Genomic DNA, 8,117 nt, shown 5'->3' with positions numbered 1-8,117 from the left:
GTGGGAACAACTATAAATCAATTTATTTTAGCAAATTTCATGTAAACTATTACTCCTACAAAGATAAACACCAGAAAATACTTTATAGCCCATTAAACTAGCTTTACTTTGAGTGCTAATAGACATCTTTATGTCACATAGTTGCTGAGATATAGATTTCTCAAAATAAATTCACTAACCACTGATCTTGCAGTACGTCCAAAACATTTTATGAAATGTTGCTTTTTAAAAAGCTATATCTCGAAAAATATCTAACGTAAATAACTCTCTTAGGGCTCATATTTTAGCAAATTTACTCTTCTTTAAATGACGTTCTCTTAGGTTTTCTTGTGCTGTTCCTAATTTTTAAGATACAGAGCTCCGAATGAAAAATGAGTTTTTTTTATTGTTTTGAAAATTGTTTTCTGGTACACTGTTGCCGCGAGTCAACTCCTGTGGGTTCTTGGAGCCCTCCTGTTGTCCACCCAGCCTCTTAAATCGGGTATTCTGCGTGAGCGTGATTCTGACTAAATCCCCCCCTTGCACAACCGTTGGTCTAGTAACAATACTTCTTGACAAAGTACTAAACCCTTGACCCTTCATAGGTTGTAGCGGTACATATTTAAATAAAATTTACTAGGCAAACGATCTAAACATCCAATCCATTACAAAACACTCATCTACGTAACTATAATAAGGCCTATCTAGACACAAGAAGTTAAGCTTTGGTACACCACAAAACCTTCGAATCCCTCTCGTATTCAATCCTTATAGTCCAAAATTCTCCATACTTTGGCACAAAGCAAATCATCCATTAGGATAGCAATTTGGCCCAGAGAACCAGATACCAATCCTTCCACGATAAACTTCCCAACGACCCAAACTCACTTGCTTATAACTTGGCTTCTCCTTAATTACCTGATTATCCTACTAGGTGTCTGAAAAGAAGATGGCCTCGAGATATTCATCTTTAGAAATGTTATTGGAGTTCTATCAATGGGTAGATTCTCTATATGTTTGTATCATGTCATTTTATAACTAAAATCAAATTTACTTGTTGTATATATTTTTATCCACTTATACATATCAATAAATAAATTATAAAAATAAAAAACATTTTCAAACCCCCAATTTTCACAAATGATAGTAAATTACCAATAAATACTCTGTCTATACTACAAAACCGACTCAAAAAAAACTTAAAAATGCAGTATGCACACATAACAAATATGCTGCATATATACGTAGAGACAGATGGAATCATTAAAGCCTTTTAATAATAAATTTTTCCAATTCAAAACATATTATTTAAAACAATATTCAACCTGAATTGGTAACTTTATTGAATATAGACATAATTAATAGGGAGGTAGGCAAACAGCACACAGGCATATTGATATGTCCAAAGAGATAATTAACTTGAATAACTTAACATTGATTTGTGCTAACGGGACAAATGAATATATGAGTAGTGAATAATATTGTTTAAACAATGCTATGTTCGATTCTTTAGTTATGTAACTATGAAGACGAAATTTAAAAAAAAATGGATATATTTGACTGTACGGTGAAATTAAGTATCTGTTTCAATTAAATGCATAAATGTTCCAATTGTAGAAATAATTGTACTATAAGATGTGAAAACAGCCAGAAACGTTTCACAATTCAATATAGATCATTAATAATGTTCTAAAGCAAGTCTCTTTTCACCTCAACATCTACAAATGAAGAATTTATTAATGTTACAAAATATTAATTAATCAAAAAATTAAGTGATATATCCTTATTTCACTTAATTTTTTCTTTAACTTTTAAAACTGTTAGCGTCTCATATGACAGTAAAAATTCTGTCTATTCATACACTATCAGAGCAGGAAAGAAAGAGCAGATTAATACAGTCGCAAGTCAGTGCATCTCATATCCTAGCTTAAAGAATGCCTTCATATATTTTAATAGAAATTTGATTAATAATTTAGGCAATTGTCAGCAACTATATTAGAAAGAAATTAATATATTATTGAACTAATTTCAATATTTAATATGAATTTATGATCCAAATAAAACATTATAAAATAATTTATATTAATTAATTTCAGTTTTATTGTATATATGAATAATTTCATGTTAATTACAATAGTTTGCATTTTCACAACGCTGTATTTAAAATTAGCTCTGTTTTCCCTTTTCCGTGACCTAGATCTATTTAAATCTTCAAATTTTATTATTACAAAATTATTTTAACGTTTAAAATCGCTAAATATTAAAAAAAAAAAACTGCAATATTTATAATTACTACATCATGTCGAAATGGCTTCACGTATTCTATATATATGAAAATGATATGAAGTTGAAATAGCTGCAATATTTAAACTTAATAAGGAAATTATCTATAAATTACGAATAATTGTTAACTCCTCATGCAATTTAAAAAAAAAATCAGGAAGTAAACAACATCAAGCGAAACATAAAAGAAACGATTAATGTAGAAAAGTATAAGAGTTGGGTTATCATAAAAAATCAGATGTACAATATTTAAATTCATGTTACTCCACTCTTATAAGCACATAGTACATAATTCGCAACACCTCTTATTTATAGATTATTATTTATTATCTATTATTCATAGATAAAATAAAAAACAGAAATAACAGACTGACTATCTGCTACAAATAACGGTTAAGTGTTGGAAAAAACAAAACTAACCCACATTTATCTTTCTCCATTTCACCCCTATTCAGTCCTGGTACAAATCTTGAGTTAATGTATCATAGCAATATTGAACATACTGTAATAGACAATAGTACGTAAAGTTTGTAGTAATTACTCTTAAATTAAACTCTGTACATTGTAGTATTTTTTTTATAATAAGTAGATGAAATACTTCTTATAAAAACCTAATTTCTTTTTCATTGTAGCGTATAACTATTCTAACAATAAAATGTTACCTCAATGTCTTATTGATTGATCTATATGATCAACAAAAACAAAAATATATATTTGCATTCATTTTTGGACTCACTTCCTGGGTATCATGCATCATTTCCTGCATGGAAAGTAGTCCTAAAATTATTCACGGAATTTTAGTTTATGTATTACCTTAACTTATTTATTTATTTATTAAATTATTTCTTTTTAACCTATCTATACTTTGAAGTATTTAATTTAAACTGTTTTTTTTTTGTTTACTCATATACATTTTTTTGTTAATTTATGTTTTCCTTTGTATAAACTGATTTACTACGATGACTATTATGTCCTTGGTTTGACTCCACATTGCTATCTGATGATAAATTTGTATAACGGACCGAACATGGAAAGCGGATCACTGGAAATGGGAGGTCTGAGTGAGTGATATAGGGAGAATAGAATTGTCAAGTTAATGAAATGGAATTGTTAAAAAAAAATGAAATTGCTAAATCGATAAAGACATAAAAGAGAAGTAAATATTTCATTCATTTGAAATGAAATAAACCAAAATATTCGTGGTTAATATTGTATTTAGTATTAGGATTTGAAAACTAGTATTGATTGTGAGGGAAAAAAATATTTTTTGTAATAACATAATATATATATAAATATTGTGTAGATGTCCGATCATGGATTGATTTGTATGCTGTGTAATGTAGCAACCTAATTTAATCGGGCAGAATGGCTGAATACAGCCATAATGAATATAACTACTCTATTATATTCAGCATAACTTTGAAATTCTCAAAAGAAAGTAGTGATTTCTATGACCGATTCTCGAACGATTTTTTTTTTTCATTTTAGCCATCGACGCGTCAATCGTCAAAACCACAACGTAGTTTAACAGATTTTAAAAATAAAAAATCCGTTTGAGAATTCAATAAGCCAAAATGATTTCTCATCATGATTGAATTTTAGTTTTCTCTACTGGTCAAGAATATTCAAACAACGATGATGGATCCTTTCAAAATTCTCAAAAATAATTCTTCACTTTCATTTGAAATTATGTACTTCTGCCCGCAAATCGTTAAAAAACATATACATTTTTATGCATTTGTTTTGCGTAATTTACCTCTTCAGGACACACTGAATTGGATGAATCACCGATACAATACCCGGTAAAAGTATTTTATTGAAAGTTTCCTTTTTGTTTAGATTGTACAAAAAGTGTGCTGGTGAAGAACAAGAAGGTGTTGCAAAGTCAATTTAACTACTAAAAATAAATTTCCTTTAAATTAACTAAGGCCTATTACATTCCATTTTGAAATTCTCAAAACAATAAAAAACGGGGTTTATTACTAACTTTTAATAATACCCCACTATTTAATTTTCATTGCAAAAATAATATTTTATTTTCATAACGAAGTCACCAGAAGCGGTAGTAAATATTTTTATGGTATTTAAAGCCGATTATAAAACATAAAGTTTGAAGACGACTTAGAAAGTAAAGACTTGAAGTGTTAAGCTTCGAACACTTCCCGCCTCCAGAAACTCGCCTGGATAAGGCTGAATTATCCAGAAGTCCTGTTTATCCGCTCTATCACTAATTCAACAGTTCATTTAGCCCGAGACAAGGAACCCACCCTCCAAAGGATGACAGGCACAATGGGCAGTCCCTATTGGACCCTTTAATAATTCATTCTCCATTAGCAAGGACTCGAATGAGATTTTTAAGTCAACAAGGCTGGAGCTGGACAAAGGAGGCACCGCCGCGGTAATTACTTGCTGCCTCCTGCAGCGATCCTATTGCACCTCCCGCTGCATTCTGTCTCTTATCCAAGAGTTGTTCGCTTCGTAGTGTTCTAAATATTCATTAATACTATATTAACAGAAGAACATAATCAAAATAATAAAATATAATAAACACATAAATAAATAAAGGTACAAAGGTGATAACATGTTTTTTTTTTCATTTATTCATTAATATTTAGAACTGTATTTCATCTAGTAAATTTTGTGTAAGATTTGTTTTCAGACGCCTCGGAGGATGTCTGGAATAGAATAACAAGCATAGTTGTAAACTAGTGGATTTGGGATTTTATGATGGAAGGATTGATATGTGGTTCGGGCTAGATTCAATTACATACTGAACACAAGATCTTTATGAATGATATCATTTATTAAACAAGTAAGAAGAATTCAGGATTTGTACAAAGGATTTCGGATTGTAAGGGTTGGAAACGAGAAAAATTCGAAAGTTTAGTGCATCCCTAAACCCAAAATTGAGTGTGTCCAGATAGGCCTTATTATAGTTGTTCAGGAGTATCAGTCTTTGAGTTTTGTTATGCAGTTGAAAAGTATAGTCATAAAGACTGGGAGGGCTATCTAGAGGCATGAGATCCACGTAACCTCAGCACCAGCTAGGGTGTAAGCTGAGAATCAGAATCTGATAGGGCTAATCAGTGGCGTCTTGTTGGGTTAGCAAGGAGATAATTCTCAATGGTGCCACGATTAATTGAACACATGTCTGGCAAGAAAGTCGGTCCTGAGCATGGACAGACCACAGCCCAGAGACTGGCCACCTTTCTACATAGAGGAGAGGCGGCACCATGCATCAGGTTGCCCGTCTCATATGGGGCCCGAAAGAGCATAAACACAAGTAAGAACATTTCCGTCTTCATCATATATCATCTTCACATCTCACCAATAGATTATTTTTCTCCATATCTAAATTCTGCTTAACCATACTAACATCATTATAATTTTTAAGGCCTCCCCCCATCAATTATTTTACTTTTCTTTTAATATAAATGTTAATCTCAATATTACTTTTTTTTCTAACTAAACCCCTTATGATATGGAATACTTAAATCCTAGATCTAATTCCATTGTCGGGGTTGTGTCCAGCCTGATATCCACTTCACACAAGGCGTATTCAATAGTAAGTTAGGAACGGCCGTGCCAGAGGATGAGCCCTGGACACTTACTAGGTAGAGGAGGTCTAGGTGAGAGAGTCTGAGGTAGAGTAACAGTTCTAGTTGCCGAGATAAGCGGACGGAATAGAACCGTCAAGATAGGATCAGGTTACAATCTTAGTTGCCGAGATGAAGCGGACGGACCAGTGTAATTGTTAAGGATCAGGTTACAATCTTAGTTGCCGAGATGAAGCGGTCGGACCAGTGTAATCGTTAAGGATCAGGTTACAATCTTAGTTGCCGAGATGAAGCGGACGGCCCAGTGTAATTGTTAAGGATCAGGTTACAATCTTAGTTGCCGAGATGGAGCGGACGGACTAAGATTGGTGGAGAGAAGGAGAGGAGGTAGTCCATCATCTTAGGCATGTGTACAGAAAAACAACTTTTGTGAGAATAGATTGGCAATGAACTTCTCTATCTCAAGTAGAGTTACATACGCCACCATTGCTATGACCAGGCTTGGGAAGGAGATGGATCAAAGATCAAAGATCAAAGAGGGGATTTAGAGCCCCTTATTTATAGGCCTAGGCCATGCGGCGGTGACCGAGATGCGGTCGGTACATGTCTGCTTGAGATAGGTTCGTGCATTGTTTTGGTATCATTTATTATTCATTGTATAGATATTGTGAAGCGTTATGTACAGAAATTATTAATATATAAAAATGACAATATATTTTTTTACAAAATAATGCAATATGTAAATTTGAGAACTTCGGTGAGGCTCGAGGTGCAGTGCTCTGGTGAGTTGTGACTAAACCGCTTGCTCCCTCTCGCTACAGCTTCATAGTTTAAAATTTGAGGAAGGTTTAGTCAAAACAGTAGGCATGCAGATCAGTCTTTTGTAATGAATTGGAAGTTTAGACCGTTTGTCTAGTAAGTGCTGTAATAGTCGGAATCGACGTGCAGTTTCCCTTCTTTTCAGTCTTGAGAAGATTTCATGTTAGTAGTGTGTCCATATGTAGTCCAAGGTAGCGGACCTTTCCTACAGGGGTAAGAGCAGCATTACTAAAGGACTCTGAAGGGCAGTCGGTAGGTATATGATGAAGGGTAAAGATAATTTGATTGAATTAGACGGGATTTATTTTGACACCATTCTTCGAGGGCTGTGATATGGGATTGGATAATTTGGCACGCAACTAGAGGGTTATTGTTTACTCCGATTACACCTGTGTCAATGTCATTTGTGGTGAGGTTAGTGTTAGGATAAGTTGAGATGAGATGAGACTGTGTAGATGGTAGATGAACGAGAATACTACCTTGAAGAACACCAATAAACTGAAAGAAAAAAGATGAATAGGAACCATTGTAGTTTACTTTGAATAATCTATCAGTGAGAAAGGAACGAATAATGAGAAATTTAACAAAATAATAATTACTAAAAATAGTTAAAATAACATAATAATAGCAAAATAATTTTAATACAAAGTAATAAAATTAAAATAATTTCATCTTATTACTCACACTAAAATTAAATAAATAAAAAATGGGCTTTGAGGTTTATCCCACCATTAATAACCTTCATTAATTCCCCCAAAATTTTACCTCCATGTCAAATTTTGGTTATACATCTAGATTTTTTTCGAGAATTGGTTTTAACTTTTTTTTTTATGTTTTAATACGAAAATTGATATTTCAGGAGAAATTCGAATGAGAATGTATGTTATTTCTCACATCTTCGTATCGGGTTGCACCAAGTTACACAAGACAGGCAATTATTGCGTTCCCCCAAACGATATTTTCAGTGAACACATAAAGCCGCAATAGGTTGATATCATCAGCTCGTTATCAGAGCGGATATCGGGCCCCCCCTCAGAGAACAGTAGAGTACACCGGAGGACACACATTGTCCCCGCTACACCTGCTCACTAATCCTGCTACAATGGCCTCCGGATCCTATATAACTTGGATACTTTGTCCTTATCAAATCCTCTGGGCTAATTGCTTCCAGGACCTCATGTAATCCTGCGTCCTCTGGCCAACTGCTCCGCTACTGCGGTTGGATTAGCTGATCAGGGAAGGGTGATCAGTCCTATTCACTCAGGGAGGGAAGGCTCTGCATTTCCATGATAAAGGATCCAGGAGCATTATTATTCGGTGATAATATTAAAAATAAATGTGTTAGTATTAAAAATGAATTCTGCGGTTTTTCTTTGAATCTACTGGAATAATTTGTTCGCTAACATTGTTAGAGGTCATCTCAGGATTACTTTAGAACTTATTATAACCATGATACCTGTTTCGTTTCGAAACAGTTGC

The sequence above is a fragment of the Halyomorpha halys genome, unplaced genomic scaffold, assembly GCF_000696795.3.
Source record: "Halyomorpha halys isolate HHAL.00 unplaced genomic scaffold, Hhal_1.1 Scaffold1037.1, whole genome shotgun sequence".
Classification (NCBI taxonomy): domain Eukaryota; kingdom Metazoa; phylum Arthropoda; class Insecta; order Hemiptera; family Pentatomidae; genus Halyomorpha; species Halyomorpha halys.
This window is presented reverse-complemented; position numbering follows the sequence as displayed.